We start from the raw sequence: 15842 nt of genomic DNA, 5'->3' as shown, positions 1-15842 counted from the left end.
TGACCGATTTTTATTTCAAATACTCCGTAGAGTTTTTAAATATTAATGAATTAAATACGCAATTAAAAAATATCAAAGTTAAACCTCTGGGTCCGATTTGACCCCCTTGATCAAATGACGTTTTTACTTTAAAATTTGCAATATTATAAGTATCGGATTTGCATATTAGATCATGGATACCGGTGTTCTTTGGTGATAGGGTTTCAAAGTAACCACACACCTCCGGAATGTCGACCACAGACTGGAAGACTACACTTCATTTACATTCATACACATCATCCTCTGAAGTATCCTTCTGTTTGGCCTCCGGAACCACCGTTTTTCAATCATCGAAAAAGAAAGAAGTACTATAAGTATAATTGAGAAAAAAAATAAAAATTCTTAGTTTAAAATGTTGACTCTCAGTTGATCCAATATCTTTTTTTGTTTATTTATTTAGTTAAGGTAGATAGCTCGACAGCCAGTTCATACAACAGTCATTACTTGAAAAACAAAGTATTGAAATCAAATAAATTCAAAAAAAAATCTTTTATCTTAAATCGGATCCCATGAAAACCTCGTTTTTCAAAAAGCTCCCATTTCGTCCTCAAATTTACAGAATAAAGTTGGATTTTCAATTTTGAAAATTGAAGTTTAAAAGTTTATTTAATAGAATATAATTATTTACTTCATTAAGTCGGGCCAATTTTGTGTAGTGTTATTCAACAAGGTTAACAAAAGGTTATAGTTTGCTAAAAAAAAATAATATGCACACCCTGATGCCCCTTCTCCGATAGAGTAGAAAATCAAATTTCAGCTTTTTTAGTCAACAGATAAAAAGGAAAAATATAAGATCGAGACTTATGAGATGCGGGTCTTGAGGAGGATGGAAAAGTTAAAATGGGTAGACAGAGTATTAAGAAGAATAAATGAAGGTAGAACAGAAGGAGGATCGGGCGTATAAATAGGGGAAAAGGAATTATAAATACAGTTCTTGAAGGCTCCGTTGAAAGTTAAAAAAGAAGAAGAAGGAAAAGAACCCTTTATTTCTTCCTCTTCTTTTTTGAAGGTTATGATGAGACGAAAAGAAACGCATGGGACAAAAACAGATGGAGACAACAGTGATGCCAGGGACCTGCCAGCAGGCAATACACCACATCATGACAAAAAAATTTTTTGAGTCATTTTCGAGGAATCTACTTTTGAGGCATTGAGAGATTAATAAAAAAACAGGCCAACACACATAAGTCTTCTAGAAATTTCTTTAACTTTTTTTTGTTTTTGAACAAAGGTCGTCAAACGTCAACGTTTACAAAAACTCCGATAACCAAAATATTGGCCGATCGCTATACTTTCCATTTAAATCTGTGCTATTTCAGAAGCAATAGAGCTATAGTCAGGAAGGTAAAAATGTTTCATAAAAAAAATTATTTAATATTTTATGTAATTAAAATTTGTTCCCAAAATATTATTGTTAAAATACAGCCTTATTAAAAAATTAAAAAAATAAAATTTTTAAGAGAAGGCGGTTGCTCGTATTAATAAGTTTCCAATAAACATGCTTCCCAGATCGATTCCCGGTCAAACAAATAAATGTTTAAATGATCTGAAGTTCAATCATTGAATTTTCAATGATATCTCAAGTATCATCATAATCTCATGAAATAAAGAATTAATTATTAAAAATAAAAATAAAATGTTTATTTTTTGTATAATACTTATTTTTGTTTTTATATAGGTTACATCCATTTTATACATGAATGAAATAAAAAAGAGAAGATATTTCCTTCGAGAGATCGCATATCCGTTAAAGATAAATAAAAATAATAATATTAATAAGAGATACACAGAGGAAAAACTAGCTGCAATATAGGAATCAAGACAAGGATATAGCCTAATTCCGTTGCATTTTAATTCATTAAAAAGATAATCCATGAAAGAATTTGGATATTTTGAGCAGAAAATAACAAAATCTTAAGATTCGTTTATGATATTGTAGCGTGTTAGCGGTTCGAAAAGGATATTGAGAAATTAACGACCATACAAATTTCTATATATACAATATATAAAATGATATATAAAAATAAGTAGTAATAATAATAAATATATATATCATACAATATAGTAATTCAAATAAAAAGACAAAATTGATTTAATGACAGTTAAATTAATAAATACTAAAATATAATACAATTTATTAAAAACGTTATAATGACTGATAGAAACTAATACGACATTAACAAGATAATAGAACAGTAAAAATTTCATACCATTCACTTTCCGCAAGTATTACTACTTTTACTGTTTATAAAAGAACTACCCTACACTATATGAATGAATATAATACTGTTTCTTTCATTACTGTTCACAAATAACTTTCTTTCTTTTCTTTTCTTTTCCTGTTTAGCCTCCGGTAACTACCGTTTTTAGATAATACTTCAGGGGATGAATGAGGATGATATGTATGAGTGTAAAAGAAGTGTACATTCTTGTACATTCTCAGTTCAACCAATCCTGAGATGTTGTGGTTAATTGAAACCCAACCACCAAAGAACACCGGTATCCACGACCTAGCATTCAAATCCATGTAAAAATAACTGGCTTTACTAGGACTTGAACGCTGGAACTGTCGACTTCCAAATCAGCTGATTTGATAAGACGCGTTCACCACTAGACCAACCCGGTGGGTTGTTCACAAATAACTTATCGAACAATTTCTTGTATTCGCCAATTCTCCACACTGATATACCCGTGACGTACTCTTCACTCGTAGTTATCATAAGCTTACTGATATCGCTGTTATCACGAATGCGCCGATCACGGCCTCGCAGAACTACTGACTCTTATCGCTTGTTATCACGACTGCGCTGAACTCAACCTCGCCGAACTACTCGTTTTGCTAGTCCCTGGGAGTATTTATATCCTCTGGCCTGCAGAACCAGTACCCAACTCGTCTCTTTAATGGTTGAAGCGTAATAATTTCCGTTGTCCGTGTCTTTACGTTTTTCTATAATTCTTATTCCGGTCCGGTAACTCTTCTGGTCGAACAGCAGCTTTCGGAGGTGTCGTTGCCTGTATTACCGAGAACAGACTGTTAAACAGACCTGTTAATCTGAGAAAATATTCCCTTTTAGTTCCTTCTGGATTCTTCTTTTCATTATTATTTTCTATTTAATTGGAAGAAATCTGTTCCCCTGGTTCTGTTACATTATTTTGCCTTAAACTAGCAACAAATTAACGAACGAATGAATTAATTAATTAATTAATTGAATGAATGAATGGAAAATAAACTTAATTTGTATATAAACAAATTTAAAACAAAGAAATGAAATGCAACAGGACAAAGAATAAGGAATAGTTAAATATTAGAATAAGAAAACATAATACACTAAGAAGTTATTACATTTAGTTATTTAGGTAGAAAAAATTTAAAAATTAACGAAGTAAAAAAAAAATATCAAAAGCACGCTTACCCAAACCAGAAGAGATTTTGTGCAGAAAAGAAATCTCAAACATACAGTTACAAAGAAATTCTTAAAATTATTTCTATGAAATGATAACTAAATAAAAATAAGAACAGAGAACTAATACGAAGAACAGAGAAGGCAAAAAAAAATAAAGAAAGGTTTTAAAATTTACTGATGTAGATGAAGTTGAGTATTTTATGGATTAATATATTTTGGAAAATTTTTAAGACAAATTTTTGCAGAATCTGTGGCAAAATTTGAATTTTATTAAAAGAATTGACGGAGGCTTTTAGTCATATACTTATCATTCCTGGTCAGTGAATTTTGTTCTAAAATAAAATAAATGTAGAAGGTAAAAAAAAAAATTGAAAGTATAATACAACAAACAAATAATTTATCTGAAGATGTGCCTCACGAAATTATGCTCTGAAATTCAGGACGTGTTCTGCAAGTGGAAATAAACAGAAACGATCATATAAAATGGGTCCGGAAACGTTTGGTTTTCGAATTATAGCCTGTGTAAAACTTCGCCCTGACTTCTGTTATCCAAAATTAAAACGAAGCCACACTAGAATTCTTAGAACTTAAATTAAAGGATTTCATAAGATTTTGGACCTGAAAAGTCTAATAAAACAGATCCTATAAAATTTTCTAGTAATTTTTGAAAAAAAATTTGGCAAAAGACAAAAAAATGGTGTCACAAAACACTTGATACATTAAGAGGCATCCAAAGAAATTTAATTGAGCGATTTTTTCCTAAATAAAGGAGAAGAATATTTTTAATAATTATGGTAATAGCAAGTTTGTAATTATTTATTAATTTTTAATAATTAATTTTGTTTCTAGATATTTTCACATTATAATAATTAATTTTCAATTTAAAATTATAATAAAGCATTTTTCTTCCAGTCTCATTCGGTACGTTTTTAATCATCTGCCGCCAAGGATTAAGTTTTAGATCTGATCCGCTCATCGTAACCTCGGTCTTCCAATCTTTCGTCTTCCTCTTGGAATGAAGTCCGATGCACGTTTAGGTAACCTACTACCCTCTATTTTATAGACATGAACCAGCCAGTTACCTCTGAGCTGTTTAATTGTTTCATTGACAGCCATCACCTGGAGTTCGTCCGGAATTCTGTTATTTCTGTATCTGTCGAACCTAGTCATTCCCGCAAGCCGGTTCCAACATTGCTGCAACCGGTCCCAAGCACGGTTCCATCACTCAATAAGATGGGAAAATGTGGAAGAGAAGGAGTAGCATTCTCGTTAAAAAAAACCTGGGTCCATCTGACTCCGGTTCGGGATACAGGTGGAAACTGGTCAACGACCTCGAAAGCGGATGAGGAAGAAAGTTCCAACGGTGAAGAGGGTGGAAGAATCTAGAGGAGAAGACCCCGAAACTATTATACTCATACATATCCTCTGAGTAATACCTGAACGGTAATTCCCGGAGGCTAAACAGGAAAAAAAAGAAAGACTCAGAAACTACAGCCTGCAAGTTTAAAAGCAGTGAGGTGGCAACCCTACCATCAAGCTCTCCTTGCGCAGCGTTTGTGCCCCTACCAGGGAAGATTTTCTTACTGGCAAACCCGAGAGAAGCCCGAGAGAAACATTGATATGTTTTTAATAAAAGGCAAATTTTTTTAACTTCTCTTTGTGTTCAGTTGATGGTATTTATATAAATTTTCTCAGAATTAAGTATCTACAAATTTTGTTACAAAAATTTATTCGTTTGCCGGCAGTTTAATGAAATTATTTACATAAAACCTAAATAATTTTATTGCTACACCAATTTTTATTTTTTTACTATTATTTTTTCAAAACTTATTAGAGATATTGTTGTGAGGCCTGATTAATTCAAATTTCCGGTTAAAAACCATACGATCTCGTCGAATTTACCACTTGGAACTTAAATTAAGTTCCTAAAATATCAGTATGGCTTCATTTTCTCTTGAAAAAGAAATTTGGGATAAATTTTTCGCGAGTTACAACTAGAAAACGAAGCGTTTTAGGACCCAAGTTCATATTAATTATTTTCTTTATTTTTTCTTGTAAAACAAGTCCTGAAAAATGTTTCCGTTTCTTCATGAAACACTCTGTATAGTGAAGGTAAGAGCTTAGCACATCATAGAAAGGATTACAGAATTGTAGAAAACTAAACCGCTAATGACTAACAATGATATTTTTTACTTCCTTGTACGATGTAAAGGAATTATTGTGATCGCGAAATATTTCGGTTTTCAGATTTAACAGAAATATCTATTTTGACCATCTCTGAATCCATTATGACTAGTTTCGGCGTGACGTCTGTACGTACGTATATCTCGCGTAACTCAAAACCGATTAGCCGTAGGATGTTGAAATTTTGGATTTAGGACTGTTATAACATCTAGTTGTGCACCTCCCCTTTTGATTGCAATCGACTGAACCAAAAGTGTTCAAAAAAGCCCAAATAAAAAAAAAATGTATTTTGGACTTTTTCTAACTGCAGTAATAACGCCTCATTGAGAGATTTTCAGCAATATATCATAAGCGGTACTTATTTTTATTGGTTCCAAAGTTATAGCCAAATAAAGTCTTAATTAATGAAATATTTGGATCTTAAAAGAGGAAGGCATATAGATTCGAATCAGACTTCTACTTTTTTTTAAATTTAAATGTCTTGATTTATTAATAATTATTAACCTCTGATAAGTAAGAACAATTTTACAATAAATAATAATTCAATAATAACAATAAATAAAAAAAATATGAAAAAATATCACAAGTTATTAATGAAATAAAATTTTATGTACTTTTCATTAAAAAAAAATATATGTATATGTAATTTAATAGGCGTACAAAGTTATGTAGTGTCCACATCAGATTTTTTAAACGTCAAAAAATGATCATATGTTATTATGTTGCCTCTGTGAACAATATTTTGTGACGTATCATAGATTACAGTCAATGATAAAATAAATAAATTAATATTAATAATTTTTATTAAAATCATTTCAGCTGTTCGTGCGTTAAAAGCAAATAAATCGAGATAATAACCTAATTTCCTTCAGTTTGTATAAAACGCAAATACGCTATAAAAACAGTTTAAGCTAAGCTAAGCAATATAGGCCAACAAATAAAACATTAGTTTTATATAAACCAGGCTATAGATGTTTAAAGAGTCCGTCAGTGTACATACTAATTCATAATCATACCATTGCATAACCGAAGTAGTGTATAAGTGACTACAAGCTGACGTATACATTTCAAGTAATAAAAAGTATAATTAAATTATTTTTTTTAAATCGCTTAAAAGATAACTCATACTTTATAATCTGAAAATTTAATTGCGAATTCTACTGACAATATTTATTTCTGTAGTTCTTCAAAATAAGTGGAAAATTCGATATTACATAAGCATAAAACAATATAAAAATGGGTTTCTTTAATTTCTCCACGATTCCAAGTAAATTTACTTGGAATCGTAATATGAATTTTCAAATTGCAGTTAATTAAGATTGCTTTATCTATAATTTAAACTATTTTTTTTTCTTTAATTACATATTTATTTTTATTTATTCTTTCCTTCTTTAACTCCCTCGTTCTTACTTCGATCTCTCTTTCTAATGTTCAACATTATATAATGTACGTCGACTGCTCGCGTTCTTGAATCGTTTCACCGTTACATACTGTCTTATACGTCATGAAAAAGGTGCAACATAACACATACTTTTAATCCTTACATAGAATGTTGTATTCCAATGTACAACAGTCAAGGTATGTATAATTGGCAAACAAACGTTTTTCCTTTATTCTATTTACATAAACATTTTATTTATATTTATTGAAAAGAAATTAAACAATAAATTTTATAATATTGTAAAAATAATATTATAATAAATTAAGAATATATAATAACTGTAGATTTAGAAAATGTTAAAATTAGATTGCACCTCTCAAGGAAACATTAGAAAAAGTTGGTCTACAGATTTCATTAGAAAAAACATAATACAGCATATATCAAAAAGAACTACCCGATTTCAAAACAGTACATCTGTGTAACTTCGCGTTGCCAGCGAATGAAATTCGCACCATTTGAAAGTGCGCGTCCTAGTTTCAAATACCGGCCGCCAAATTGCAATACTAGCGCTCAAACGTACGCTAATAATCTCAGTTGTAAACAACACGGTGTTTACGCAAACAGAAGGCGTTTTGTGTTCTACAGTTAAGCAAGAAAGAGTCAATAATAACGGTTCAGCGTGCGTTTCAACAGAATTTCAGGATCAATCCACCGTCGGCTAAGAACATTCGTCCCCGGGATAAACATTTCAAAAATCGGGATGTTGATGTAAGCGGAAGAGTTCAGGGCGACCACACACTTTAGAGGAAAATGTACAACAAATTTAAAAGGGTCTTCAATGTGTGAAGCGCGAAAAAGTTCATTTTTCAAGGTAGTCAAGAACTTGCGATACCATATACGACTCTTTGGCATGTGTTAAAACGATGCTTGCATTTCAGGCCGCACCGATTGCAACCGACCACAAGCTCTTCGTGTAATTGACAAAAGAAGAAATAAAGATTTCTGTGATACGTTCTAAGTCGATCTGGAAGACGATATGTTCTTACCGATAATTTTCAATGATGAACCAACATTTCATTTAAGCGGTAAAGTTTCACGTCACATTGTTCGCATATGAAGATTTGAGAATTCGTACGAGATTGTACTGCAAGAATGAGATTCACCAAAAGTTATTATTTTGTGCGGTTGCGTTTTACAAAAATGTATGGCATTTTTCATTTATTTTTGAAGGAGACACAATAACAAAGCTCAACAACAACAGAGCTGACGACGTCTCATAGGTGGGTGACAAGAAGGTAAGAAAAGCATAATTTTTATGAAACATAAGGTATGAACGGCCCCTTTTTAAATTGTAAATTTTTACTTTTCCGACTACAACTCTGTTGCTGCAGCAACGTATAACTAATGTACAGCAATGGCTAAAATTATGGATATTGAGGTTTTTGCAAATTTCTACATTTCAAGACCATTACTCAAGGCTGAATAGGGTGTACGGTAGCCCAAGACTTGGCATTTCATTCTTGGCCTTCAAGATGTTCAGGCATAGACCTTGTGACTTTTTTCTTGTATATGTGAAACAAAACGTTTATGTTCCACCATTACCTGCTGATTTGGATGAGCTCAAAACCAAGGTGGGAGATAACTGAAAAAAATATAAAATATTAGACTTCCACCACTAAAATGGAATAGCCCAAATACATAACTACAGTAACGTACTAATGTTATGAAACCATCTAATTACCACAAGAATGTGACTTTGGGGTTTGAGTAAAACCAAAAGCCATCAGGAAATTTCTTAACTACGTAAGGGGCATTAAATTATTTGAAAAAAATATCTACTCTTTGATAAAATTTTGATGCACTGAAACAATAATGTCCGTACTCTTTGCTTCCCTTGACCGATTGTAAGGCAAAATTAAATGACATTACACAGAAATATCACGCCGTATACAGAAATTATCGTGAAAACTTTTATCCGATTCGATTCATAACACGGAAGAAATATGAAGCAAAAAACTGGCCTACATATTCGCAACGTACGTGGTACCACAATATTTTATTAAAATTTTGTTTTTTTGGTTGGACTGGATCATGAAACGTCAAAATCTGCAAAAATTTCGATATGAAAAATTTGACCCGATTAACAACTTTTTTTGTATAGTATAATTCATAGCCGGAAAAATAAAAAAAGACCATTGCCAACAACAGCACGTAGTTTTTTTTTATTAAATTGGGAGAAAAAGGTAATAAATACATTTTTTCCTGTTGTACTATTTTTAGCCTGAAAAAATTAAGATAATGTTTATAATGATAGATAAAACAGATTAAAAAATTTAAAAAAGTCTGAAATCTTAAAAGAATTCTATTCATTATTTTTTTTTTGTAAAAAAAAAACAATTTTTTTGTTTTTTTAAATATTATTCTTGAACTAAGTGTTACATAAAAAATGGAAGAAGAAAGGAAGAGTCTTCTAAATACCTGACGACGTCTCATAGGTGGATGAGAAGAAGGTATGAAAAGCATAATTTTTATGAAACATAAGGTATAAATGGCCTCTTTTTAAATTGTCAATTTTTACTTTTCCGACTACAACTCTGTTGCTGCTGCAATGTACAACGGTGGCTAAGATTTTGAGTATCGAGGTTTTTGCAAATTTCTACATTTCAAGACCCCCTAGTCAAAAAAAAAAAAAAAACGAAAAAGGTTATAGAAATTTCCAGAAGATAGTTACTTTGTTGTACCTTTCCTTTTCTGTTCAGCTTCCGGAACCCCGCAAGGAATTACTTCAGAGGATGACTGAGGATGATATTTATGTAAATCAATATGTATTCTATGTAAATAAAGTGAGTCTTGTACAGTCTGAGGTCGACCATTCCTGAGGTTATTGTACCTGAACTTTGATTAACATCTCCGGACTGGCACAACGAATTTCGAAATTCTCTGAAAAAAATTCGATTTAGGAATATTGATGGCACTAAATTATGGCCAAAATTAAAAAAAGGAAGACGTAGTATTCGCCACTAGTTATTTTTAACTTTTTATGTAGAGTCGTAGAAACTTAAACTTCAGTACTATGGAATTTCTTTAGAATTCCAAAGTTTTGAGTCGAAGTAATCTAGGAGTGGGGGTTATAAAACATTATTTTTAAACAGTTTTTACCTCTCATTTTGAAATGCTGTTGACCAAAAAAGTCGAAATTTGTCATAAATATTTGACTATTTATTTTGTATTAATATAGTTTGGCCTGATTTTCGACCTCGTAGGAAAAGAGGACATCAATATCTATATTTTTTTTTAAAAATAAACTATTTTTACTTTCCCGTTTAGATAGCGCTACAGTAGAGTTATAGTTTTAGAAGGGAAAGTATTGTAATCGGTCCAATTTGGGCATATGCGGCTTCCTCTGGATCTTCACTTTTTCACACCTAAGGAACCAAAAAATCGAATGGAAATTTCCGGATGTTAATGTTCGTATGTACGTGTGTGTGTTTGGTGTTGGCCTCTAAATCATCTTATATCTCCAGAACTACTGGGCCGATTTTGACCAAACTTGATCAGATTACTTCAATATATGGGGCACCGAAGCCATTAAATTTATAACTTAAAAGGTCAAGGGGTGGGGCTGTAAAGCAAGCTCATTCTCAGTATCTCGAGATTTCGCCTAATTAAGATCACATTATTTTTAGACACATTTAATAACGATTAATATTTGCAAAACAAATTTTGGAAAATCGCACCCCATCCCAAAAAATTGCTGTTGCAATCGACTGCTATGTTATGACGTCAAAGGAGAGCGGCAGAATTAAATAAATGAATAATATTTAAAGTGTAAAAGGTCTGGTTGGCTGGGTCTCGAACTCGATCGCCCGGTTGACCCGGGACCTGGTGAGTTAAGCCTCCCGGTTACATCAGTTTGGCGACCGTACAAGCGAAATTTGTTCTATGTAAGTTGTGAAATTACATTAGTTTAGTACCGACCGTCGCCGCTAGTACCGCCACAACCGCGCGAATTAAATACGGTATGCGCGCGCGCTTTTGTTAAAATCATTGAATTAAATGAATAAAAAAATATTATATTTAAATTAAATGATAAATATTTAAAATTTAAGTTGTGTGTGTGTGTGTGTGTAAGCCGTGCATCAGTAAAAACTAACAGTTGTAGGACTTTCCGGGAACGCAAAGCCGCGTTCCGAGAAAGTCCAACAACTGTGTTATCAGCTTTTTATTTTCGGTACCTATTGAATAACATACATCAAATTGGGAGAACTTATTGAAAGTATATAATTAAAAGTAAAATGTTTCAATAATAAATAAATGTTTAAGCCTCAAGCAAACAAGGTGAATGGAACCCGTATTTAAAGCAAAACTTTAATTGTCAAATCTAACTGAATCAAGTATGACTTTTTTTTTTTAATTTCTGATACTTTATCTGTTTTTTATTAAAAAAGTTACATGAAGTAGTTGTCCAGCAAAGGGGTCAAATGGGATCCAAAATTTGGCAAATGTTTTTTTTTAACTATTATATTCTAAATGCGACATAACTGTGATGATAAAAACGTCATTTTGGTCATCTTCGCAATTTAACGTTAAATATTGCATAACTAAGTCATTAATATTTAAAAACCCTATGAATTATTTGAAATAAAAACTGTCAAGGACAAAACTTCGGAAGTTATTTGATATTTTGCCGGCTTTTTCAAGCCGGTGTCAAATTTAAAACAAAAAACTAATGACATGTTATTAATCTTTAAGTTTTTGCCGACTTAAAAAAATGGAAAAATTTGAAAATTTGAAAAAATTGTTTATCTTTAGAACTATTCACAACAATTTGTTTTATTTTTATTGTTATCGATTTACACCAATATTGTCAGAAATAACATTTTATAATTATCAAAATACATTACAAACCATTTGTTTCTGGAATAATAAAATTACTCCAGAAAATTCATGTCATTTAATTATAAATAAGTCTACCTTTGATGATAAAATAATACGCAAATTATATTATCACTTATTTAGCGGCTCTATATTTGTGCGTCGACAAGTAAAAAATAACGATAAACGGGTTAAAATGATAACCTCTGGTATTTTGGAAGAATTATTAATGAAAATAATAAGCTAATATATATTATTACACGACTGCCCGAAAAGGAGTGTAATGTATTTACGGTGTATGTATGTATGTATGTTTGTTCTACCATAGCAGCTCATCGGCTGAACCGATTTAGATGTATACCCCGCGTTGGAATCCTTACGTTACCGGGAGTGTCATAGGTTATATAAATATTTATGTAATAGTGGAGATTTGGCGGTTAAAGCGCAAACTTTAATGAAAAAAATTAATGAACTGTGAGCCTCGATTACTGTATGAGCTGGATTTGAACTACATGATTCGAATCAATTGAATGAATAATATTACAAAAATAAGATAATTAAATTTACGTTAAATAAAGTTTAATAATAATGGACTTCCTGAGAGGACTGCCTGTGAGGCTAGAGTGGTAAGGTGATAAGAGCACTTAGTACGAGACTTGCACATCAACACCATCAACTGGCAACAAACGTGGTGCCCCTAGGCCGCTGTTTTCGGAGGTGAAATAGGATCCTCTTATAACATATCTGCAAAAAATCGTCCGATTTTCAAAATTAAAACGTAATATTTGTTATTAGGTTGAAGGCTAACTTTTGCATGCATCAGGTATACGCTCGATCTAATAGATCACGGTTATTCGGAAATGTTGTTATATCTTCGGAATCGATCTTTCGATTTTCAATATTCAAACGGGGTATTTTTCCTAGTATAATACAAAATCATGACGGAACCAAACCAAAATAAAAATTAAATGATATACTCAGAAATGAACCTTATTTAAACGACTGCCCTAAAAGGAATGTAATGTGTTTAGGGTGTATGTTTGTATATTTGTTCCACCGTAGCAGCTCAACGGTTGAACCGATTTAGATGTATAACCCTGCCTTAGAATCCTTAGTTACGAGAATGTCACAGGCTCCATAAATATGTGTGTATATATGTGCATATACGAGGTGCGACAATAAAGTAATGAGACTGATGTGAAAAAAAAAATGTTGCTTACCGTTTTAGTCATGTTTAGTGTTGTCTCGTTCAAAGTAGTTCCCCTCTGATTGCACACACTTATTTCAGCGCTTCTGCCATTGACGGTAACATTTCTGGAACTCATCTTCTGTAATATCCTCCAAAGACCCTCGTCACAGCTTTTTGGACATCTTGTGTTGTTTGAAAATGGTGTCCCTTGACCGCCATTTTGACTCTTGGAAATAGAAAAAAGTCGCACGGAGCGATAGCTGGTGAATAAGGTGGCTGTGATAGTACTGAAATTTGTTTTGAGGTTAAAAATCGCTGTACTGACAGAGCAGTATGGGATGGCGCATTATCCATATATGGCGGATTCCAATTATCAGCAATGTTGGCACGGACACGACGAATTCGTTTACGAAGTCTTTCTAAAGTTTCTTTGTAGAAATATCGGTTAACTGTTTGTCCAGGAGGCACCCACTCTTTATGAACGATTCCCTTGGAATCGAAGAAGCACACAAGCATGCGTTTCACTTTTGACTTTGACATGCGAGTTTTTTTGGCCTGGGTGATCCCTTTGAGCACCATTGCGAACTTTGGCGTTTTGTCTCTGGATCGTATTGAAAAAACCAACCTTCATCACCAGTGATACGTGTTATCACAACACTCAACAAATCTGGATTGATTTCCGTTTGCTCTAACAGATCGGCTGCCACATTTTTCCGTGTTTCTCGCTGTTGTGTGAGATTTTTGGGGACCATTTTTGCACAAATCTTTCTCATACCAAGATCTTCAGTTAATATTAGACGAACCGTTTCTCGATCGATGTTGAGTTCTTCTGCGATCATTTTCACGGATAATCTTCGATCAGATTGTACGATTTCACGCACCCTGGTCAAGTTGACATCTATCCGTGAGGTTGATGGTCGTCCACTGCGGTCTTCATCTTCAACATTCGTTCTGCCTTCCCTAAAAATTGTATGCCACCGAAAAACTTGAGCTCTTGACATAACCTCCTCTCCAAAAGCCTTCTGAAGCTTACCGTAAGTTGTCGTCGCGTTTTCACCCGATTTAACGCAAAAAGAAATGGCATACCGTTGCGCAATATTTTGCGGTTTCATTTCTGTGACGAGAGACACAAACACGTGTTCACTTATTACGGCACAACTCACGACTGAGCAGTTGCATCAATGTGCCGCTTGGACTAGAAGTAGCTTATAGACCAAGGTCAAAGATGGTGTGCCTACGCAAGCTGCAGGGTTGCCACATCTTGCAAAGAAAAATCAGTCTCATTACTTTATTGTCGCACCTCGTATGTATGTATATGTTTAAATAAATTTTTAAAATTTGAAAAAAAATCATACTATATAGAAAATTGTCACCCACCCTCTCTTTATCTTATATAAAAGAGCAATTTTTTTTTTTGGCAGTCGTCTTTTTTAATCTTTAATACTTATCTCTTGTATTAAGTAATTATTTTTTTATAAGTAAGATAATTACAAATTAACAAAATCGATTTATTAAATGTCATAAATAATATTGAAATCTCTTTTATACCTGGACTTCTTAAGTTAATAAGTTGATAAGTTCTAGAACTCCAGAGGATTAACCTCACGTCTTTCAAATAATTGTTCTCAAAATAAGTTAAGATATATTACCATTTTGGAAACTAAATTTTTTTCTACTGATTTTTAAAAAAATAACCATCACAAATTTTAACTTTTCGTTCAAACCGTGTGTATTCATTATCTGTTATGAAATGCCTTAATCTTTATGAAATGCATTGATTTTTTCCCAGTTAAGCCGATTAAGGAGATATATCACAAATGTTTACTGTTTTGGCTTTTGATCTTACGCCAATATTGTTTCAATCAGTAGGAATGTTGTTTTTATCGCTTTTCTGTCCACGTTTTCCCTGTTTTTAGTTTATGTTTTTCTTGGAATTTTGGAGTTTGTATTATATTTCTGGCTTTTATTCCCGCCTCTCTTCAATTTTTACTTTATTTCCAAATTTTATCTTCTTTTCAAACAATCGGCTGAATATTTTCTTTGTCAATTTGTTATCCGTTCGATAAATTTGATTAAAAACTAAATAAAATTTTCTTTTTCATTGTCGATGTGATTTTTCTATTTTTTTATCAATTTCCTTTCATTTTCTTTTAGCCGAGCATTTTTCCAGAATTCTTCTTTCTGTTGTTTCAATTTTTTTAAGTACTTATGTCGCTAAGTATTCAGATGCATAGAAACATTCCAATTGAATTACTGTTTTACAGCTTCTTATTTATTAATTTTTATTGTACTCAACTTAACTTTAACAAAGTTTGTAGGTTATTTTAATTTTTTATATCATCCTTCGATAGCTAATTTTTTAAAAGTAATTCTGTCGGTTAATTTCATCCGAGAATTAATTTTTTCAACTTAATTCATTTTTTCAGTCTCTAATTCAATTATTTTCAAGGATTTTTAATATTTATTATAAACTCCTTTTTTTAAGTAAAGTTGTAGGTCTGTTTACATAGTAATTTATCTAATTTTTTTTAAATAATATTTTATATAAATATGATTTTTATTTTTTCTATGGGAAGTTTTTCTTTCTCTGTTTTTTTAGAAACTTACTACCACTTTCTTAGTAAGAAAAACTGAACACATTTATTTTCTTTATCTTTATTAATACGAATTTATTTTTTTTATATAATAACTGTAAGGGTTTTTTTGTTTAAATTACGAGTATTTTTAAAAGTGGTACAAGTATTAAATTTATTATTTATTGTGTTTTTAG

At 31.9% G+C, this 15842-nt stretch overlaps 1 protein-coding gene across 1 annotated transcript in view; it reads left to right on the top strand.

The window, feature by feature from the left end:
* The first annotated feature begins 7102 nt into the window (after positions 1–7102).
* Positions 7103–15842, top strand: part of PpV (Protein phosphatase V) — a 41480-nt gene continuing 32740 nt past the window's right edge. Inside the window, exon 1 of the mRNA XM_075370382.1 lies at positions 7103–7205. The gene's annotated coding sequence lies outside the window, so the exon portion shown is untranslated. The remainder of the gene's footprint in view (positions 7206–15842) is intronic.

The sequence above is a fragment of the Lycorma delicatula genome, chromosome 7 (assembly GCF_047948215.1).
Source record: "Lycorma delicatula isolate Av1 chromosome 7, ASM4794821v1, whole genome shotgun sequence".
NCBI classification, from domain to species: Eukaryota; Metazoa; Arthropoda; class Insecta; order Hemiptera; family Fulgoridae; genus Lycorma; species Lycorma delicatula.
Note: the sequence above shows the minus strand (reverse complement) of the source record. Positions and strands in the feature narration are given on the sequence as shown.